Source organism: Sus scrofa, chromosome 3 (genome assembly GCF_054392235.1).
Source record: "Sus scrofa isolate SSC_HxYL_T2T_F1_AM1 chromosome 3, Sscrofa_HxYL_maternal_Yorkshire_Landrace_v2.0, whole genome shotgun sequence".
NCBI lineage: Eukaryota > Metazoa > Chordata > Mammalia > Artiodactyla > Suidae > Sus > Sus scrofa.
In genome coordinates, this window is record NC_139385.1 from 96918900 (window position 1) to 96943091 (window position 24192).

Genomic DNA, 24192 nt, shown 5'->3' on the forward strand with positions numbered 1-24192 from the left:
AATTCATTCTATGAGGCCACCTTCACCCTGATACCAAAACCAGAGAAAGATTCCACAAAAAAAGAAAACTACAGGCCAATGTCACTGACGAACATGGATGCAAAAATCCTCAACAAAATACTAGCAAACTGCATTCAACAATACATTAAAAGGACTGCACACCATGTCAGGTGGGATTTATCCAAGGGATGCAAGGGTTCTTCAATATCCGCAAATCCATCAGTGTGATACACCACATTAACAAACTGAAGAAGAAAAATCATATGATCCTCTCAATAGACGCAGAAAAAGCCTTTGACAAAATCCAACACCCATTTCTGATAAAAACCCTTCAGAAAGTGGGCATAACAGGAACCTACCTCAACATGATAAAGCCATATATGACAAACCCACAGCAAACATCATTCTCAATGGTGAAAAACTGAAAGAATTCTCGCTGAGATCAGGAACAAGACAAGGATGTCCACTCTCACCACTACTCTTCAACATAGTTTTGGAAGTCGTAGCCACAGCAATCAGAGAAGTAAAAGAAATAAAAAGAACCCAAACTGGAAAGGAAGAAGTAAATCTATCCCTATTTGGAGATGACATGATACTATACCTAGAGAATCCTAAAGACTCTACCAGAAAACTGTTAGAGCTCATCCATTAATTTGGCAAAGTCACAGGATACAAAATCAATACACAGAAATCGATAGCGTTTCTACATACTAACAATGAAAAAGCAGAAAAGGAAATTAGGGAAGCAATCCCATTTACCATCGCATCCAAAAGAATAAAATACCTAGGAGTAAACCTACCTAAAGAAACAAAAGACCTGTACTCTGAAAACTACAGGCCACTGATGAAAGAAATCAAAGATGACACAAATGGATTGAAAGATATACCATACTCCTGGTTTTGAAGAGTTAATATTATCAAAATGACTATACTACCCAAGGCAATCTACAGATTCAATGCAATCCCTATCAAATTACCAAGGACATTTTTCACAGAACTTGAGCAAAATATTTTAAAGTTTGTTTGGAAGTACAAAAGACCCAGAATAGCCAAAGACATCCTGAAAAAGAAAAATGGAGCTGGAGGAATCAGGCTCCCGGACTTCAGACTATACTACAAAGCAACAGTCATCACACCTGCATGGGAGTGGCACAAAGACAGAAATATAGATCAGTGGAACAGGATAGAAAGCCCAGAATTAAACCCATGCACTTACAGCCAACTAATCTATGACAAAGGAGGAAAGACTATACAATGGAGAAAGGGCAGCTTGTTCAATAAGTGGTGCTGGGAAAACTGGACAGCCACATGGAAAAGAATGAAATTAGAACACTCCCTAACACCATACACAAAAATAAACTCCAAATGGATTAAAGACCTAGACATAAGACCAGACACTATCAAACTCCTAGAGGAAAACATAGGCCAAACGCTCTCTGACATAAAAGACAGCAACATCTTCTCAGATCCACCTATCAGAGTATTGACAATAAAAAGAAAAATAAACAGATGGGACCTACTCAAACTTCAAAGTTACTGCACAGCAGAGGAAACCCTAAACAACACAAAAAGACAACCCACAGAATGGGAGAAAATCCCTGCAAGTGAATCGACTGACAAGGGATTAATCTCCAATATTTATAAACACCTTCTGCAGCTCAATACCAAAAAAAATGAAAAACCCCATCAAAAAATGGGCAGAAGATCTAAACAGACGATTCTCCAGAGAAGACATACAGATGGCCAAGAAACACATGAAAAGATGTTCAGCGTCACTCATTATTAGAGAAATGCAAATCAAAACCACAATGAGGTACCACCTTACACCAGCCAGAATGGCCATCATCAAAAAGTCTACAAACAATAAGTGCTGGAGAGGCTGTAGAGAAAAAGGAACTCTAGTACACTGTTGGTGGGATTGTAGATTGGTGCAACCACTGTGGAAAGCAGTATGGAGATTCCTCAGAAAACTAAACATAGAACTACCATTTGATCCAGCAATCCCACTCCTGGGCATCTATCCAGAGAAAACCATGACTCGCAAAGACACATGTACTCTGATGTTCATTGCAGCACTATTTTCAATAGCCAAGGCATGGAAACAACCTAAATGTCCATCAACAGAGGAGTGGATCAAGAAGTGTGTTACATATACGCAATGGAATATTACTCAGCGTTAAAAAGAACGAAATACCAGCATTTTTTAGCAACATGGATGGACCTAGAAATTATCATGCTAAGTGAAGTCAGCCATACAATGAGACACCAACATCAAATGCTTTCACTGACATGTGGAATCTGAAAAAAGGACAGAGGGAACTTCTTTGCAGAACAGATGCTGACTCACAGACATTGAAAAACTTATGGTCTCCAGAGGAGACAGTTTGGGGGGTGGGGGGATGTGCCTGGGCTGTGGGATGGAAATCCTGTGAAATTAGATTGTTATGATCATTATACAACTACAGATGTGATAAATTCATTTGAGTAATAATAAAAAAAAGAAGTTTCTACAATGAGATGTAACTTCACATCCATCAAAATGGCTACTATCAAAAATAAACAAAATAAATGTTGTTGGGGATGTGAAAAAATTAGAACTCTCGTGCACTCTTGGTGGGAATGTAAAGTGGTGTGGCCACTATGAGAACAGTCTGGAGGTTTATCGAAAAATTAAAGCCAGCATGAACATATGATCCACCAATTCCACTTCTGAGAACATATCCAAAAGAATTAGAAGCAGAGTCTTGAAAAAGTTTTATACACACATGTTCATAGTAGTATTATTCAAAATAACTAAAGGGTAAAAACAACCCAAGTGTTTATCAATGGATAAAAGAATAAATTAAATATGTTATATACATATGTTATGGACTAAATACTTGTATTTCCCCAAAACTCATATGTTGAAACTTTACCACACCAAAAAGAACTCAAATAATCCAATTTAAAAATAGAAAACCTAAATAGAGATTTTTCCAGTGAAGACATACAAATGGCCAATAGGTACATGAAAAGATGCTCAACATCACTAATCATCAAAGAACTGTAAATCAAAACTGCAATGACATAATCACTTCAACCTGTCAGATTGACTATCAAAAAGACCACAAACAGGAGTTCCTCCTGTTGTGGTGCAATAGAAACAAATCCAACTAGTATCCATGAGGATGCTGGTTTGATCCCTGGCCTCACTCACTGGGTCAGGGATCTGGTGTTACTGTGAGCTGTGGTACAAGTTTAAGACACGGCTCAGATCCCACATTGCTGTGGTTATGGTGTAAGCTAGCCACTATAACTCCAATTTGACCCCTGGCCTGAGAACTTCCATATACCATGGGTACAGCTATAAAAAGAAAAAAAAAAAAAAAAAAAAAAAAAAAAAACCACAAATAAAGGTTGGTGAGAATGTGAAAGGGAACCCGTTTACAATGGATATACATCTGAGGAAAATGAAAACAATACTTTGAAAAGATACATGTATCCTAATGTTCACAGCTGCATTCATTACAATAGCCAAGAAATGGAGGCAATTGAAGTGTTCATCAATAGATGAATGAATTTAGAAGATACGGTATGTCTGTGTATGTACATATATTACTTAGCCACGAAAAATAATATAATTCTGCCATTTTGTCAGACCTAGAAAGTATTACACTTAGCGAAATAAGTCAGTCAGAGAAAGACAAATACTTTATCACTTATAATGAGGAATCTAAAAAATTAAACAAATGAATGTATATAACAAAGCAGAAACAGACTCATATCTAGAGAATAAACTAGTGGCTACCAGTGGGAAAAGGGAAGGGGGATAGGCAAGATAGGGGTATGAGATTATGAGATACCAACTACTCGGTATAAAATAGATAAACAACAAGGATACATTGTACAACACAGGGAAATATAGCCATTATTTGGCAATAACTTTAAATGGGGTATTATCTATAAAAATATTGACTATGTTGTACATATGAAATTAATATTGTAAATCAAATATATTTAAATCAAAAAAAATTGGATGGTATTAGAAGGTGGAGCCTTTGGGAGATAAATAGGATTAGAGGAAATCATGAAGATAGATGGAGCCCTCATAAGTGTCACAAAAGAGCTTGCTTTCTCTCTGCTCTGTGCTATATGAAGATACAGTGAAAAGTCACCAGGCTGCAACCCAGAAGGACTCCCCTCACTGAAACTTGACCATGCCTGTACCCCGATATCAGACTGCTAGCCTATAGAAGTGCAAGAAATAAATGTCTGTTGTTTATTAGCCATTCAGTCAATGGTGTTTTTGATCTAACAGCCAAGTTGTCTAAGAAAGATATTGAAACCAAGAAGTGGATGTGCTGCTGTGACAAACACCTAAAGACATGGAAGTGGATTTGAAACTGGTAATAGTAAAAGCTGGAGAAGTTTTGAGGTACTTGCTAGAAAAAGCCTACATTGCCATGAATTAAGGGAGATTCTGGTAAGAGCTCAGAAAGAAAGGCTGAAGAGAAAGCTTCAATCTTTTTAGAGAATACTTAAGTAATCTCAAACAGAATACTGGAAGAAATATAAATGATGAAGGCCATTCTGATGTGGTTTTGGACAGAAATGTGAAACATGTTATTAGAAACAGGAGGAAAGGTAATCTTTGTTATAAAGTGTCAAAGACTTTTGTTGAAATGTATTTGTGTTCTGGTGTTTTGTGGAGGTAGAACTTGTGAAAGATGAAATTGGATAGTAAACTGAAACTATTTCTAAATAAAGAGTTGAAGGGCAGCCACAAGTGGGGAGAGGGAGGGAGTGGGAGGGATCGGGAGCGTGGGGTTAACAGATGCAAACTATTGCTCTTGGAATGGATTTACAATGAGATCCCGCCGTGTAGCATTGAGAACTATGTCTAGATACTTACATCACAACACAACAATGGGAGGAAAAATTATGTATACGTGTATGTGTAACTTTGTCCCCATTCTATACAGCTGAGGAAAAAAAAATTGAAAAAAAAAAAAGAGTTGAAGGGGAAAGCTTAGGTTCTCTTGACTGCTTATAATAAAATGTGAGAAAAGAGAAACGGATTAAAGATGGGATTGTTAAGCAAAAAGTAAAGCAGAAGTAGAAAAAATTCTCAGCTTATTCATGTTGCTAAATATGAAAACACTAAGAATGTAGGCAGCAATCTTTTAATAAGATTGGTATGAGTTTCCATTTCAACAGAAGTCAAGAGTTATTCCTCAGGACAATAGAAGAATGACCCCAAAAGTGAATCAGACATCAACAAAGCTGCTACTCATCACAAGCCTAGTGTGGAGAGGCCTGGAAGGATGGGGGTGGGGGGATGGGTGGATTTGGGAAGAATGGTTTCAAAGGAGGGGGTCATCAGGCAGGCCAGGATTTCCCCACCTAATGCCTCAAGGGTTGGGCCCCTGCAGAGAACTTAGCATGGGCTGTACTCAGCAGAGCCATGGACGGCATGGTTACCTTTACCTAGATTTCCAAGGATGGGGCCAGAGGCTCAGGACCCCAGTCTAGGAGAGCCATAGGCACATGGCCCACCCTAGAGAGCCATAAAGCCTAGGGGGTGAAAGCTGCTATGGGGCAGACCCCCTGCAGAAAGCCACTTAAGGCTGTCCCACAGAGTCATGAGGGTGACATTGCCACCTCAGTGGGATTGGAAGGCAGACCCTCAAGCCAAAGAGGATTACTCTTGAGCTTTGAGATTTAACCCTATTTTCTTTATAATGTTTTAGATTTACTTGGGACTCACTGCTCCTTACTTCTTTGCTATGTTCCCTTTGGTATGGGAATGTCTACCCTACGCCGATTCTACCGCTGAAACACATAATAGAGAAATTTGCCTCAGGATGACACATACCTTGAGTCTTACCCATATCTTGTTTAGATGATATTTAAGTGAGATTGTGGATTTTAGACTTTAGAGCTGATGCTGAAATGAGGTGAGACTTTAGGGGATGTTAATATGGCATTTTTGCATATGAAAAGGACACATATTTTGGCAGCCAGGGATGGAATATTATGGATTGCATGTTTTTGTGCTCCATAATGCATATATTATCATCCAATGGGATAGTATTAAGAGAACTTTTGGGAGGTAATTAGGATTAGAAGAGGTCATGAGGTGGAGCCAATATGAAGCTAATACTGAGAATTAGAGTCAAATGTCAAGGAAGCACTGATGTTGTCTAAATCCAGATTCCAGTTATCCCAGAGCCACTGCCGACACTTATTGATATTGGGCTATGTGACTCAAAACTTTTTTTAATCTATAATATCACTTGAATTAGAAGAATTAACAATTATGACTTCCTTTTTCCCTGTCTAGTGTCAGGGCTGGAAATGTTGCTGTGATGGTGGTCAAACAACTTACAAAGGGAAACTAGGGATTCTCCTCCCCACATTCACATCTGATGTGGTTCATTGCTACATTCTCTTAATTATTCAAACTATTAATGTGAAGTAATAAATGCACTTCATATCTATGATTCACTTTAGTTTTCAAATATATTTCATACTTATTCCCTAAAATACCCATAATAATCCTATAAACAGTTAAAATAGATTAATGAATCAAGACAAAAGGGTCTGAATTGAAATCCATTGTTTCTCCACCATCCATCCAATCTATCCATCCAAACATGCTTTTTCACAGAAGAATGCTTCTGATCACTGCTCTCCACAGAGATTCAGAACACTGATTTCTCAGTACATGTTCTTCAGGTTCATATAGACATATTTTATTTCTTGTATAACTCAAATATCAATAGCTTTCTTTAAATTCAAGCACACTTCTTTTCTTTTCAGTTGTGTAAACTTATTTATTTGGGCATTTTCAAAAATTTGATACATATTAAAGATAATATTAAATAGTGATACTTTTGTTCTCCTCCAAAGTTGGAAATAAAGGCTAAAATAAATTTAACCCAAAAGTTACTTTTTTGTTTGTTTGTTTTTTAGGGCTGCACCCACAGCATACAGCAGTTCCCAGACTAGGGATTTAATCCAAGCTGCAGCCGCTGTCCACAGCCACAGCAACACAGGATCCAAGACACGTCTGCGACCTACACCACAGCTCATGGAAACACCAGATCCTCAACCCACCAAGCAAGGCCAGGGATCAAACCAGCATCATCGTGGATCCTAGTCGGATTTGTTTTTGCTGTGCCACAATGGACCTCCCGCAAAAGATACTTAACATTTAGATAGTGAAACGACTTTTCAACTTCTCACGGAAACTAATCCCTTGGTTGCATTTAAACCACAGGCAATTAATTTGGCTGAAACAAATATTCTTTGATGACCATCAAGCATAAAGCAGAGTAATTTTGATATAATAGAATTATTATTGACTGGGGAATATTATGCAAAATTGGTATAGCCAAGTAAGATCAGAAAGGTTCTCTGATTATAAAACATCAAAGGTTTCAGGCAAGTCCTTCCTCAGAGACAGGTCTAAAATATTGGAAAACCCATTTATACCAATACATTAAGGAATGATTTTAATGAAGGTCCCCTTGAGATGATATACTGAGGTAAAACTTCTAAATTGCACACAATAAACTCCAGAAACTGCTTAGTTAGAGAAATGGTTTACACTAAGCATCTGTCACTCAAACATGTACACATTATTTTTAAATGTATGGCATTGGGAAAAGTATGATTTGTACTTAGTCCCAGTTTGGCCACTTACTAGACATCTAACCTCGAGTTATCCTCAATATTTCTGAACATTTTTCTCCTTTGTGATTACATTTTTATGAGAACTAAAGATACAGTAATATGAAGAAACTGTCTACATTTATAACTATAAATTTCTATACCAATGTTAGTTACTAATATCTGGGGTATTTTTTTCTGAAGTAACAGATAGGAACTACTTTCCAAAATCTCTTTATTGGAGTAAAACAAGTTGAAACAGTATTCTAGAACTTCATTTTAAACAATAATCAATAATTTCTGGAGTTCCCTTTGTGGCTCAGTGGTAACAAAGCCAATTAGTATCCATGAGGATGAGAGTTCTATCCCTGGCCTCGCTCAGTGGGTTGCTGTGAGCAATGGTACAGGTCACAGATGCGGCTGGGATCCTGTGTTGCTGTGGCATAGGTCAGCAGCTGTAGCAATGATTAGACCCCTAGCCTGGGAACTTCCATATGCCACAGATGCAGCCTTAAAAAAAAATTAATTAAAATAGTAATAATTTCTTTAAACACACACACATAGAATATTCAAACTAAACTTAATGTTCAAAGTAGAAAAAGCCCTGTTTACCATTTTAGTCTCTCCCTGTATAGCTATAGAAAATTATATTTTTGCCATTTAATTTCAAGTCAATATATATCTCCCACACAATTCTCCTAGTCTTATGTGAGGCCACCATATTTGAGAGAAGCACACAAGTACATTTGGTATTTATTAAAATCAGTGTGATATTGAAGGTAACTGTAACTAAATGGAAACCCTGTATCTAAATGGTAACTGCTGACTCCACCACACTGAGTCTTGTTAAGGAGCAAGGACAAGGATAAACAGGGTCAAATAGGACTTAATGCTTCTGTTTCTTATACCAAGTTCTATTTCTAATTATTGAGAAAGAAAAACAGATATAGATTAAAGTGGGTCAAGGTGTGGCATATTATGTAAGTAAACTATACCTACACACACATACATACATTTCTGTTTTATTTTGTAATAAAATGTACACACTGCATTAAGATATTGATATTTTCATTTGAATTCTCATTAGTAGATATGCTAGATGTTATAATTTATTAAAACACTGAAGAGAATATTGTTAACAAAATATGGCATAGTAATAAAATATAAAAGTCCATCCCACCATAAGATCAATAAAAACACTGGCGAAATCTATCAGAATTAGCATTTTTGGAATTCTGGAAAATAACCAGAAGCTTGAAACAACTAATGCTTAATCAAGAAATGATTACATTTGGAATGGATAAGCAATGAGGTCCTGCCTTATAGCACATGGAACTGTACCCAATCACTTGTGATAGAACATGATAGAAGATAATATGAGAAAAATAATGTGTGTGTATATATATATATATATACACACATATATATATATGACTGGGTCACTTTGCTGGACAGCAGAAATTGACAGAACATTGTAAATCAACTATAATAATTTTTAAAAAAGGAAAAGAAAAACTGGTGGGATTGGTAAAAACAGAGAGCATTCTGGTGTTTTTACTTACTTTTTGATCCCATTAACCAATACCAGGTTCAAATGTGGCCTTGACTTAACAGCTCACATGCCCAATACAGAGAGCACTACTAGAGGGACTAGACTAGCATTCATTCGCAGAGATGTGGTCGATCAGCAGAACTGTCTGGTGACTCCTTGGATCAAAGGGCTTGCCTTCATCTTGCCTAACCCAGAACTTGTCCAATACCATGGTGGCTACCTAAAGAGAGGTATTGGTCAAATTCACAAGGAAGGATATTACTCATGGTTGCCTAAGGGTAAGGGATGACAATTGGCATAAATAATAGACTAATCAAAATCTTGGGAAGAAAGAAAACAGAGTGAGATGATTTGTAGAATAATTTTGAAAAGCTCCAACATAGTTCTAGGAATCCAGAAGGCCATGTCTGCCTGTTCAGAAAAGACAGTCTGGCTGATCTTTAGTCTCTGCACAAGCAGGAAGTGAAGGCTAAGGCAGAGCCATAAACTGCCTGACTGAGTACTGAAGGTTTCCCCAAATTACACACAGAGCCCATGTGAAAACCAGGAAATTTTACTTAAGTTCCAGGCATTTAAGACAATCTTTGTCCAATCACCACCTATAATTAAGGCAATAGCATGGTAAATTCAGTGGCCAAGCATAATAAAGTGTACAGGTTTTACAAAATTAGTTCAAAACAGTCACTAAGTGTATAACAACAAGCAACAACAAACAGCTAAGGGGAGGATTTTCATAAGCATGATATTCAAAACGTCAAGTTTTCCACAAAAATTATAAGGCAATAAGGAAACAAGAAAGTATGACCCATACCAAGCCAAAAAAGAAATTAATAGAAACTCTCCTTGAGGAAACTCAGACACTGGAGTTACTAGACAAAAATTTTAAATTGCTATTATAAATATGTTCAAAAACTAAATGAAATCATACTCAATGAAAAGAAACCAGGAGAATGATTGATAACATCAACAAAAGGAAATAATTATAGAAGGGAACCAAGTAGTAATTAACTAACAATGAACAATCTGAAAGGAAATTAAGAAAATAATTCCATTACAGTTGCACAAAAGGATAAGATACTTAGTATCATCTAACCAAGATAATGAAAAACTTATACACTGAAAACTACAGAATTTTGCTCAAGCCAAAGACACAAATAATAAAAAGGCAGGTTGCACTCATGCATTGAAAACTTAATATTGTTAAGATGTCCAGACTACCCAAACTGACCTACAGATTCAATGAAATCATAATCAAAACCCTAATATATTTTTCACAAAAATAGAAATATGTATCCCATACTCACAAATGGCATGACCTTATATGAAAACCCTAAAGAATCCACAAATTAATTTTTAGAATTAATAAAAGACTCACCAAGATTATAGGATAAAAGATCAATATAAAAAGCAGTTGCATTGCTATATGCTAGCAGTGAGCAGTCTTAAAATGTAAACAACAATTTTATTTTCTAAGATATAAAAAATAAAATAAATAAATAAATTTAACCAAGTTGTTCAAGATTAATACACCAAAAATACAAAACATTGTTGAAAGAATTAAAGTAATGAAAAGATATCGAATATTTATAGATTGAAGATTTAATATCACAAGATGGCAATAATCCCCAAATTTATGCACAGATTCAATGCATTCCCTATTAAACATCTGACTTCCTTTTTCTGCAGAAATGGGCAAGCTAATTCTAAAACTCACATGGAACTGCAAGGAACTCACAGCAGCCAAAACAATTTTGATAATGAAAAACAAAGTTGAAGGACTCACACTTCCCAATTTTAACACTTTCTAAAAATTATTGGTATCCAAACAAGGTAGTACTGGCATAAGAACAGACATATAGATAAATACAACATAACTGAGAGTCCAGAAATAAACCCATATAACTTATTTACAATAAGGTAGCTAAATTTATTCAATAAGAGGGGGAAAAAAAGTTGTTTTTTTTTTCCATAACAGACCTACAGTAGTTGGATATCCACCTGCAAGAGAAAGAATTTAGACCCCTACATCATACAATGTACTAAAATCCATTCAAAATAAATGTGAGACCTAAATGTAAGAGTTAAAACTATAAAATTATTAATAGGAAACAGGTATAAATATTAATGAACTTGGATTAAATAATAGTTTCTTAATCATGACATCAAAAATAGAAGCAACCAAAACAAAACAAAAAAACAGATAAATTGGACTTCATCAAAATTTAAAAGTTTTGTGCATCAAAGGACACCAATTCAGTGAAAAGATAACTCACAAAATGGAATAAAATATTTGCAAATAATACATCTGATAAAGGTCTAGCATCCAGATTATCTAAATAACTCCTACAACTCAGTAACAAAAAGACAAATACCCCAAATTACAAAAGAGTCAAGTTTTTGAACAGACGGTTCCCCCAAAGAATACAAATGGTCAACATGAAGAGATGCTCAATATCTTTAGTCATTAGGAAAATGAAAATCAAACCACATTAAATTACTACTTCATATCCCACTCAAGGAATTAATCTGCCCTTTTTTTAAAGTTACCTATATATTAAAAATGCTGATTCTCTGTGAAATGTGAGGTTAAAATTGTTCCTACTGATGTTGTTCTTTAAATGAACTAGTCTAAGAATTTTAGCATTTCCTAACTCAGACACAGTTAATACGTGTAGCATTTTATTAGATGGCTTCCATTATTATTGTCACAAGACCTTCTAATATCACAAAATCATAAAATTTCTAGAAAAAGACTCTATATGATGAGAACTAAAGACATAAATACAGGCATACTTCAGAGATAATGTGGCTTCCATTCTAGACCACTTCAATAAAGTAAATAGAGCAATAAAGCAAGTCCTAAGAACCTTTTGTTTTCCCAATGCCTTTGACAATTACATTTACACCATACTGTACTCTAATGTATGCTACAGCATTATGTCTAAATAATAAACATTGTACATACCTTAATAAAAAAATTGCAAAAATCAATGCTAACCATCATCTGACAGTGCAGGGTTGCCACAAACCTTCAATTTGTAAAAACCACAATATTTGTGAATCACAATAAAATGAAGTGAGCACAAAATGAGTTATATCTCTACTTGCTTAATTAAGCGTAATCAATCATATGAATGGAATTTTTCCACTGCTAATAATGTCAAAGAACATCTTTTCAAATATTATTTCCCAAGGTCATTGCGATTCATACTGTAGACAGTGAACCTCTTCCTGGATTCTTAGACATATCCTATGAATATCATCTTTATCTTCCAAAAGAAATCATATGAGCAACTCAATTTATCTGTCAACAGATCCCTCTTTCTCCATAGCTTATCCAAAGGTACAATCAGCCTAGTTTCAATTATTTTACATTCTCAAGCAGAAGTTAAAACAGATGCTAATGTACACATAATTAGTCTTTGTGAAATATCTTGTGGCTTCTCTTTTTTGTCAGACTTCTTGCTCATTGCCTAACTCCCCAAACACATCAGGTGAATGATTGCTAGGCAACCAAGCAATACCATCCAGAGAATTCTCCTATCCACCTCAACAGATGCCATCTCATTTGGATACAAAGGGGTTTAAAGCTTCAGAATTTGTTAATATGACCCCATAAGCCAATGCTATTTGGTGGTGAATTTCTGATAAGTAAACTATAAAAGTGGATTCCATTGAAAATGCTCATATTGAGACACATTATTATCAACACTTTATGACTGTATGGTACCTGCTAATAATGAAAAATTTTGGAAAATAGGTAACCAAAATTTAACTAATTTTAAAACAGCACTTTATTTATCCCTGACACGAAAGCTAATACCATTTAGGTTCCACTTTACTTGTTTGGAATCAATGAATTGATAAATTAAGAAAATTGATAAATACTATGTTTTATAAGGCATAATGCACTGCATAAAAAATATTTTAAAACAAAACACTATCAGCATCAGAGACCTCAAAATAACTATTAATGCTTTTGTAAAATTGTGGTTTTTCCCAGCTGCTCTTAAATTTATCAAATTCAGCTGCTACCTCTAATATGATTCTACTCTTCGTGTAATCTGAGATTACCTTCTGTGAACAGTTAATCAACTCTTCTATAATTTTTTTGACATGTCAGGTCCCTTTATAGACATCAACTGATGTTCAGATCAAAGAGAATTCAATAAAAAATGTCTTTTGGTAGTATTCTTTTCATAAGTTATTTATAGCAATCCATTACAAAGATTGTTAAGATCTGTTAATATGTGGCAGAATCTTTTACCACATCAAATAAGCAACCATAAAATATTATATTAAATGATGCTATCCTAGTGAAAGATGACAAGCTTAATATTTAATTTTTCTCCCTCTGGCTTTGGGATTTCTTTTCCAAATCGGTACGGACTTTGTGTTTTTAAAGCAATTGGTTGTCTCAAACATTGGTTTCATTCAGCTCAACCAGAAGTTACTCAAGTAGATGACTGAAGCTTAAGAGTTTCCCAAAAAAAAGAGGACTAAATAAGCAGTGACCCATTATGAAGAGCTGACATTCAATTAAAATGGAATGAATTAGCCAGATCTGAAAAATCTTGCCAAGCAAGAAAAAAATTTGGATACTGAAAGAAAAGTGGAAATGTCTTTCTGGCTAAACAAAGTTTAAGTTAATAATTGTATGTTCATTATGAAAAATAACTATGATAACTAAAACTTTCATAATAAGGATACTTTGCAACATAATTTTTTATTTACTCAAAACATCCACATTATAAAGGCGCAGTTTTCTATTTTAGGAAAGAATAAAAGTTCAGAGAAGCATAGACCTTGGGATTAGAACCACAGCCATCTGACAAATCAGTGGCTTTTGCTTCCGTGCTTATATTCTATCAGAGAAGGGCATGCACTTTAGAGATTATTATGATTTAAATTATTTTTATTAAAAAAACTCTGAAGCATTTTCAATGTTTAACATAATCTGAGTGCTAAAGATATTAAATTGCATATTACAGCAGATATTGGACTCAATCAAGCAATCATCACCATATCCAACATATACTAAGATACTTTGGAAAGCAACAATTTGATCACATCAAGGGCTTCTTGCTTCTCTGTAAAGAGTCACTAAGGGAAAATCAAATTAGACATGCTCAAAATAAACTCCAACAGCCAAGCAGTTTCATAAGTCATAAACCTGACTATATACTTTTTGCTTGGGGATTTGTGCACTCCTATTCAAATGTCCTGCTGCAAACAAAAGTTATTTTTTGAATCTGAGGCTTATTCCTTTCCTGCCTTATGCCCCCATGTATATTACAGATTTTATGAAGTTTGTGTATAAAACCACCTGAATTTAGTCTCTTCTAGATAGATCCACCTTGAACTTAGAAAGTGTTTACACTGGCCTAAATATTCATGGAATTAATGTGCCCTTTTTTGAAAGTAATCTATATTTTTAAAATGCTGATTCTTTGGGAAAGGTAGGGTTAAAATTATTCCTGCTGAGGATGTTCTTTAAATGAACCAACCACTGGAAAGCCTATCCAAACAAATTTTTTTTTCTCCCTCATTCTACACAAAACATAATGTAAGCACTAACTAAAGTAGTGATGATCTGCATTGAACTGGGGAGGAAAAAAACGCTCAGCTGACTTTCTAAAAAGCGTTTTCTTACAATCAAAGAAAATCACCATCACATGATTTCACTTTTATACAGTTATACGGCTGCATCATAAATCTTCAGAGTCCTATTCATTCATACTGAATGCAGTTACTTCAGAATTTTGTATAGATTTCTAAGGTATCTCCAAACTGTTCTCCATAGTGGCTGTACCAGTTGACATTCCCACCAACAGTGCAGGAGGGTTCCCTTTTCTCCACAGCCCCTCCAGCACTTGTTATTTGTGGATTTATTAATGATGGCCATTCTGACTGGTGTGAGGTGGTATCTCATGGTAGTTTTGATTTGCATTTCTCTTATAATCAGCGATGTTGAGCATTTTTTCATGTGTTTGTTGGCCATCTGTATATCTTCCTTGGAGAACAGTCTATTCAGGTCTTTTGCCCATTTTTCCATTGATTGATTGGTTTTTTTGCTGTTGAGTTGTATAAGTTGCTTATATATTCTAGAGATTAAGCCCTTGTCAGTTGTATCATTTGAAACTATTTTCTCCCATTCTGTAAGTTGTCTTTTTGTTTTCTTTTTGGTTTCCTTTGCTGTGCAAAAGCTTTTCAGTTTGATGAGGTACCATGGGTTTATTTTTGCTCTAATTTCTATTGCTTTGGGAGATTGACCTGAGAAAATATTCATCATGTTAATGTCAGAGAGTGTTTTTCAGACACAACCTAGAATAGATTTACAAGGAGATCCTGCTGAATAGCATTGAGAACTATGTCTAGATACTCATGTTGCAACAGAAGAAAGAGTGGGGGAAAAACTGTAATTGCAATGTATACATGTAAGGATAACCTGACCCCCTTGCTGTACAGTGGGAAAATAAAAAAAAAAAAAAAAAAGAATTTTGTGAACCTCTAAAGTACCACAGGAGTTCCCATTGTGGCACAGCAGAAATGAATCTCACTAGGCACCCTGAGGCTGCAGATTCGATCCATGGCCTTGTTCAGTGGGTCAAGGATCCAGCATTGCTATGAGCTGTGGTGTAGGCTGCAGACGTGGCTCGGATCCCGCGTTGCTGTGGCTGTGGCATAGGCCAGCAGCTGTCACTCTGAATGGACCCCTAGCCTGGGAACCTCCACATGCCACAAGTTTGGCCCTAAAAAGCAAAAATAATAATAATAATAATTTTAAAAAATAAAAATAACAGATAAAAAAACTATCATGGAGAGGAACTTTAAAATAAAGGAAAAAATGAAATACAGTACAAGAACATGTATTGAAAAGCTATCGTTTTTAGTTACAGCCAGACATTTGTTATTTATAATATGGCTATTTGGCTCACAATTGATAGTTTTTTTTTTTTTGAAGTTTTTTATTTATTTATTTAGTTGGTCAAGTTCACAGCTATGTGGAAATTCCCAGGGTAGAAATCAAACCCACACCACAGCAGTGACAATGCCAGATCCTTGACCTACTGAGCCACAAGGAAACTCCCACATTTGATTGATATTAAAAATATTTTAATTGAATTCATTTGGCAAAAATTCAATCAAAGCCATCATTTTAATTCTGATGTATAAGTGGGTAGGTTAATTGGTTTATATATGCTAACAGGGGTTCAGTATGCATATTTTCCAAAAGAGCAAAATTTTAATCAGTACATTTTTTTTCAAATGTGTACAGGAAAAACACATTGAGTAAATTTACATAATTTTGGAATTTTCTATCAAATTTACAAGTAGGTTTTTCGGGGTTTTTTTGTTTGTTTGTTTTTTTGTCTTTTTAGGGCCTCACCCATGGCACATGGAGGTTCCCAGGATAGAGGCTAATTGGAGCTGTTTCCGCCAGCCAACGCCACAGCCACAGCAATGCCCAATCCAAGCTGCATCTGCGACCTACACCACAGCTCACGGCAACGCTGGATCCCCAACCCACTAAGCAAGGCCAGGGATGGAACCTGCAACCTCATGGTTCCTAGTTGGATTCGTTTCCACCACGCTATGAAGGGAACTCTTCAAGGAGATTGTTTAAAGGAGGAGATATACAAGAGAAGAGATAGAAGGTAGACTTTGAATATGGTAAAAACTCAGGATAAGCCCAAAGATTTTGTCTTTACCATTCTTTTAGCAATTAATCATGTACTGCCCACAATATTTCTAGATTGTTACAATGAACTATGATTTAGTCAATATGCTTTTTTTTACTTGTGAAACTTAGAGAGGAAACAGGCTACAGTGGCAAAGAGAACAAGAGCCAGCATAAGACTGGGTAGAAATTCCAGCCCCTTTACTAAATAACTGCATGATTTTGATTAAGCTTGTTAAAATATTTAGGACTTTGTTTTGTTGTTAAATTGAGGTGATAACTATATCTACTACAAAAGGTTTTGCAATAATTTAATTTTAACAATAGATATAAATTCCTTGGAACCGTGTCATACACATATATTAACGTATAATATTGTTGTCATTTGTCTCAAAATTAGGAACAATAATAGTGGTATTGCCTTGACATTAAACTATGAGAATACTGGAAGCAGGGACTCTTTCTAATCAATCTCCCCCAAATGTACTCTACATAGTAGGAACTCAAAAATACTGACTTACTGAGTCCGGGAATCTGCTATTGTAACTCTTCAGAAACAAGAATTATAAGCCCAGTCCATACAATATGAGGGCAAAAAGTATCTGCTTATGTAATATAATTTGTATACATCCAATATCAATCCACTCCTTAGCGAATTTTGGATCTTGATATGATGAAACCATGGGGTTAAATAGCTCCTATAAGCAACAGAAATTTTGGGGGTACTTTATCTTATTTTGTTCAATATTTCTTGCTTAAAGATTTCCCCACTGACCATGTTTCAGCACATTTTCAAAGAAATTTATAGTAGATACAATTTCAACATGGAATATAAATGTACAGAATTACATTTTATAAACAAAAGGCATTTTTCTATAGCTAAAGATTGGTAGCCAGTACAAATCTCTAACAATTTTTTTGAAGTTAAAAGATAAATCCTATGTACATAAAAGTCAGAAACATTTAAATCCACATACATCTATAGACCACATGTGGTACAATGTTAGAAAATCCAGACAAAGAATTCATTGATGAGTTTAATGCATTGAAAATAATTAAAATAATCAAAAATAAAGAGAAACCAAGAATTAAAATAGAACAAATATTGCAATGTATAATAACACGAAAACAAAAAACCAAAAAAAAAAAAAGATACTAACAACAAGGATTTATTGCAAACTTGTCTCATGAAAAGGATTGCACAAAATATATATTATATTTCATTTAATCACGGGCAACAAACAGTAAGAGCGTAAATTAGATAATGACTGACTCTTCTGGATAAACTTTACTTACAAGTGTTAATCTTATGGGCCTTGGTCATAGATGTAGGTAGGAATTTGGGGGCTTAAGGGATCATAGTTGTGTGCAGCATCCCACTCAGAGCAGTGGAAAGCAAAAGAAGGCAATGGCACAATTTAACCAAAGTCTTAAAATGGTACCTAGGGTCAAGATAAGGAAATCAAGATCAATCTCGAGTCAAAAATACAGGAGCATCTGTTTGTCCTTTGGAGAACTGCCTTTAGATCTTCTGATGAAACCTGAAACTAACACAACTTTGTAGCCAATTATACTCCAATAAAAAAATTTTAAAAGGTACAGGAGCATGACTGAAAATAAGAGCTACAGCCAATGAGGAGTGGGTCAAAGGATTCAATAGCAGTCTTTTGTGGACCCTTAGCCACAGGATGTAAGGTTGATGGAAGTGCAGCTAGAGAGTTATGACATTTCAGTACTTCCTGGAAATCTATTGTTTGTTTCTAGTTTAACTTCTCTAAGGTCTAAGAACAAATTTTGTATACTTTCTATTATTTTAAGTACGTTTTATTTCATAGCTCAGAATATGGTAAATTTGGTGATTATTCCTTGTGCATTTGTAAAAATGTGTATTCTGCTCTGTACGTGAATGAGTGAGTGTGGTGTGCGCATGTGTGTGTTTAGAGGAGAGTGGTCTATAAATGTCTATTAGATCAACTTGGTTGATATTATTTAGGTCATGTTTATTTTCTGTCATATCGGTTAATGAGAGGCATGATGAAATCTTTAACTAAAATTGTATATTTACTCTTTCCTCCTAAGTTCTGTCAGTTTTTGCCTTTTCTTTTAGGGCGTACTTATTTATAATTGATAAGCCTTCTTGGAGAATTGACCCATTTATGTCATGAAATACCTCTTGATTTCTAATACTATTTCTTGTTCTAAAGTCTTATTTATCTTATATTAGTACAGCTACTCTAGCTTTCTTTTTTTATTATTTGTATGGTATATATTTTTCAATCCTAATATTTTATCCTTCTTATTTTTCTATTTTTAAAGTGGGTTTCTTGTGGAGAGCATAGAATTGGGTCTTTTTGCATAGAGCACAGACTTGTGGTTGCTAAGGGGAAGGTGGATGGGGAGGGAAGCCTTGGGAATTTGAGAATAGCAGAGGCAAAATATTATATATAGGATAGATAAACAACAAGGTCCTACTGTTTAGCACAGGGACTATAGTAAATTTCTTAAAATAAAACATAATGGAAAAGAATATAAAAAAGAAAGAAATATGTATATATACATATATATATAGAACCACTTTGCTGTACAGCAGAAACTAATGCAACGTTGTAAATCAACTATATATCAATAAAATAAGTTTTAAAAACAAGACATTGTTTTTTGTTATATCCAATCTGACAAAATATGTCTTTTACTTGATAAGTTTAGAGCATTTACGTGATTATCAATACAGAGTATGTGTTTTAGTAAAGTCTGCAACTTTATAGATGTTTTTATTTGTTCCATCTATTTTTTATTTCCTTTTTGCTTTCTTTGACATTAACTGAGCATTCTTATGATTCTATCTCCCGTCTTACCATATCAATTACACATTTTTATTATTTTCAGTTTGTACAATTGTGAAAAAAGTTTTGCATGAACCATACCACCTTCTTTCAGTGATTATTCCAACAACTTTGACCCCCTAGTTGTTCTTTCATGTGGCAGGCATGTTCCTCTCTCGAGATTTTTCCACTTTGTGTTTCTTCTACTAAAATGTTCTTCTCCAGATTGACATGTTCCCCACCCTAGCTTCCTTTGTACAGATATTACCTTCTCAGTGAAGCCTTTCCAGACTACCTTATTGTAGAGTGAACTCATTAGTCCCTACCACCACCTGCTATATTACATATTTACTTATTCTTTAACTCCCTCCTCCACTCACCAGAATCTAACGTCCATGGAAGCATTTATCTATTTCAATCAATACAGTATCTCCAGTGCCTAGAAAAGAGCCTGTCATCAAACGGATTCTTAATAACTAGTTGTTGAATAAGCGAATATTTATAATGAGTGGTAGGGAAGAAAGTTAGGAGAATTTGTTAGGTTGATCCTATTTTCCTTCTGACATAGGGTCATTTGCTGAGATTTGGGCCAGATATATGAGTGGTGAAGGCCAGGGATTTAAAAGGTCCACATATAAAGAGCCAGGATCATCCTTGCATTGTCCCGAGTTACGTAAATTCCACTTAATGAGGAGTACGTACAAGTTTAAAAAACACTATCCATGAAGTGTTAAAGTAAAATTCTCAAATGATTGGCAATTTTATTTTCATTCTATCTATAACCTGAAAAATATGAAAAAAAATTAGTTTTGTGTTACTCAAGCCTTTAAGTAAAATCAAAGCTTTTCAAAGTTTTCAAGCTTAAACACTGTTTTAAGCAGCAAGTTTAGTTGCATTCTGTATACAGGTTTATCTACTTAAGTTTATCAACTATTTACTTTGCATTATCTATCCACCATCTTAAAATGTAAAATATAAATTCAGCTATTAATGGGAGGGAGAATGACAAATTAATTTAACTTCTTTGTTTCTGAATTCTCCATTTTTCATTAAAGATTGGATTTGGTCAAGGCTGGAACTGACATATCAAAATATCTCAAAATCAATAATTCTGCTTTCTTCCACTTTCAAATCATTCTAGAGCTGTCATATTGGTGCAGCTGGAGAATTTCTAGTTTTCTATGCCCCGCCGCAATACTTTTGGCAGGTGGACACAGAGATAACAGCACTTCCACTCTTAGAAGTATAGTATTAATATTCCTTGGCAATTATGAATGACTTCATCCTTCAGTCATGCCTGATTCTGCCACAGATATGCAGGCTCTGCCTTTGTATAGAATAAATCCATATGTGACTTAATGAGAAAAATATTAGTAAATCTTTGTTATATTTGATGTTTTCTCAAGAGGACATCAAGGAATCTGAGACCATTGGTCTTTCATTTATTAAATGCATATAAAATAAATGTGTCTGCATTTGAAGTTAAACAATAATGCTATAAAATAACCTGTGCAAATCATATTTCTCTTTACTATACCTGCTAACCAGAAAACCGATAGCATGGATTTCCTGACAGTTGAAATGGATAGATACATATTTACAAACCCTAAATCAAGCAGACATGTAGGCTAAAGTAAAGCATGCAGGCTCAGCATAAGAAGGATAAACTAATCAAGAAGAAATGAAGATATTTTGGTATTAGCAAACAACACAGACCCAGGAATATAATACATTCCATAAGAATAGAATCTGGTATCAGATAACAGACAAACTGAATAAAGTTTTGTCATCATAAGCCTCTAGCTGTGTGACTTAACAAGCCACTAAACCAGCCTAAGACTTTGTTCCCTCACCTGGTACATGAAGATAAGGGAACCTACTCAACATGACTGCTATGTGGATTAAATGAGATAAGTACATATAATAATAGTCTAACATCTATATTGTACACAGTATGTGTGCTTTGTCAACAAATATCAGTTGCCTTTTTAAGACTCAAAAACTTGGTTCAGATACCATCAATCATTTTCTGAACAGATATTTCACACTTATGTATTAAAACAAGACTTTCCTTGCATTATCTAGTAATAGAGTTCTGGATAAAACTTAGCATGACATGGGACAAATTATTATAATTTTATAGATAAAGACACTAAGTCAAGAGAAGTCCAGGAATTCACTGGAGGTCACAGAGGTAGTAAAGAGCAAAACTGGAATTTCTGACATTAAAATCAAAGGCTTAAGTTCAATACAATATCAGGAATAGACCAAACGTATCTTTTAGACTTGATTAATTTAGGCATGGCCTTCTTAGTCCCTAACAAATGAACAGTTGAGTAAGAAGCCTCAGGATCTTACTCCTCTTCACACCCAATACCATATGTGCCTCCAGTATATAAAATTAATCAGGCAGTGTAGTCTATAAGGCAAATCTCAATATGACCCAAGGTGCATAGACTAGCCTTTCAGAAACCATTAATTTCCTTATTAGCTACTATCACTATCTTCCTGAATATATGACCAAAATTTAGAAGGAATGACCATTCTCTTACTGTTAGGGAGGGTTTTTTTTACTGTTTCTTCTATTAAAATATCTAACAAAAATAAACCATCTAACCCTTAGGGGCTTCTGCTTTTTAAACCAAAAGTGAAGGATATCTGTTGAGTAGCAAAAATCACAGAACAAAGACTTAACCCTAACAAAACATTCCATCTGACATTAACCAAAAGTGCTCAAGACAAACATTGATTGAAATAGTGTGACTATTCCAGAAAAACACCTTAGTTGTCTATTGGTTAATGACAATAACCACCATTTGTAGTATAACTATTACTTGCCAGACACTGAAAAATAACTTGAAACGATGAAAAGAACACAACTACTAAGAGCGAGAACTGGGAATTGAAACTAATGCTGTACAACTCCAAAGCTGATGCTCTCCACAAGGCAATGCTGCCTGTATAATGATTCATCTGATGAACTCTACTCACCCACTCCTGACACTGCTACAGCTAACATCTATACAGATGGTTGATTTGGTTTGGTTTGTGAATAACTGCTATGATGATATTGTTATCATATACTGCCTCATTTCATCTGAAGTTACCCCAGTTCTCCATTTTAAGACAAAGCAATAAAGTATTTCTTTCTGGATCCTCCTCCACCAGACTGAAAGCACAGAGCCATGAAAATTAAACATAAAATGACATAAAATGCTGCAACTTTGGCACACATTCCATTCATTTTCCACATAACCAAATTACAACAATGTCTGCGAGGAAGCACCACCAATATTCACCAATCATTCATCTCTAGAAGAAATCCTCAAATTAAGTGAATGCATTCTAACCTAGGAAAGAAATTTACTAGAGCCTAAAGCAATTATTTGACTTGGAATTTGACCAGAATCCTCAGGTTAACTAGAATTCAATAAGGAATTTTATCCTTGCAAAATGACCTTGACTTTGCAATCATTTTGGTCTATATTTAAGAGTTTCTATGAAAACTCACTTAACATTTTTAAAAAGAATTCTGTAGTTTCTAATGTTCTGTAAGCATATTAGAAATAACCAAAACTAATCACCACTGGCATTTTTCAATCAAGAATTGTCATCCAAAATCTTCAATGAGGTTGGAAATTTTTTTTTTTTTAATTCAGGGCAATCTTCAAAAATTAAGTAATAGAAAAGAAAGAAAATCAACCAGCAGCAAGAAAGTAAAGCTCTATAACAATTATTTTGGTTGAAATATGGGTTTAATCTTTAAGTCAGATGAATAGAAAGCCTTATAAATAATTGTCACTGAAACAAAATTAGCTGCTTCACCATTTTTGTTATAAATTTGATGCACATCAATTTATATGACCCTGTGCTATCCCCATATGCACATCAATTTAAAGGACCTTGAGCTATCACTACTGGTCATTAAATCAAATTAAAACATTGAGAAATAAAAAAAAAGATTTAAAAAAGCAAATTAAATGAAAAAAATTAAAACACTGAATTAATTATGCTGTGGTCCATATGTTTTGAAAATGTTTATTCAGTCAGTCAGTCAGTAAGAATTTGGAGCCCTATTTTATGCAAATACTATTCTGGAGATACAGAATCAGATATGTTTAGAGCCTGCCCTCAAAGAACTCACAGCCTAAGGAGACACATACATAGGAATATAGCTCAACCTTCACTCTTCTAACCTGATTAGCTACATCTCATAAACACAAATAATAAAGTACATGAATTACAAGACATTTATTACCACCCACAAAACAATGTTCCCTTAGTCTGCACCAGGCACAGGTAGAAATGAAACCACTCATATTCTTTCCTTCCTTTGGTCTCAAGAATTTAAACAATATATTTTAAAAGAGTAAAATAATAGAGGACTATTTTAGACCTAGCACTCCATTGTCTACATCAAAGACCAAGCATTGCATTTACCTGTAACCAATCCTGTTGACATGATTCAAGCCCCTTTCTGGGGA

General features: G+C 34.7%; 1 long non-coding RNA gene across 3 annotated transcripts in view; it reads right to left on the reverse strand.

The window, feature by feature from the left end:
* Positions 1 to 24192, reverse strand: part of LOC110260141 (uncharacterized) — a 63165-nt gene that overhangs the window by 26666 nt on the left and 12307 nt on the right. The window contains exon 4 of one of the 3 annotated variants that reach the window (XR_014841913.1): positions 17186 to 20491. The exons of the other annotated variants lie outside the window; for them this stretch is intronic. This is a non-coding gene — a long non-coding RNA (uncharacterized LOC110260141). Of the gene's footprint in view, positions 1 to 17185; positions 20492 to 24192 lie in introns of those variants that run through there. 3 annotated transcript variants of the gene reach the window in all.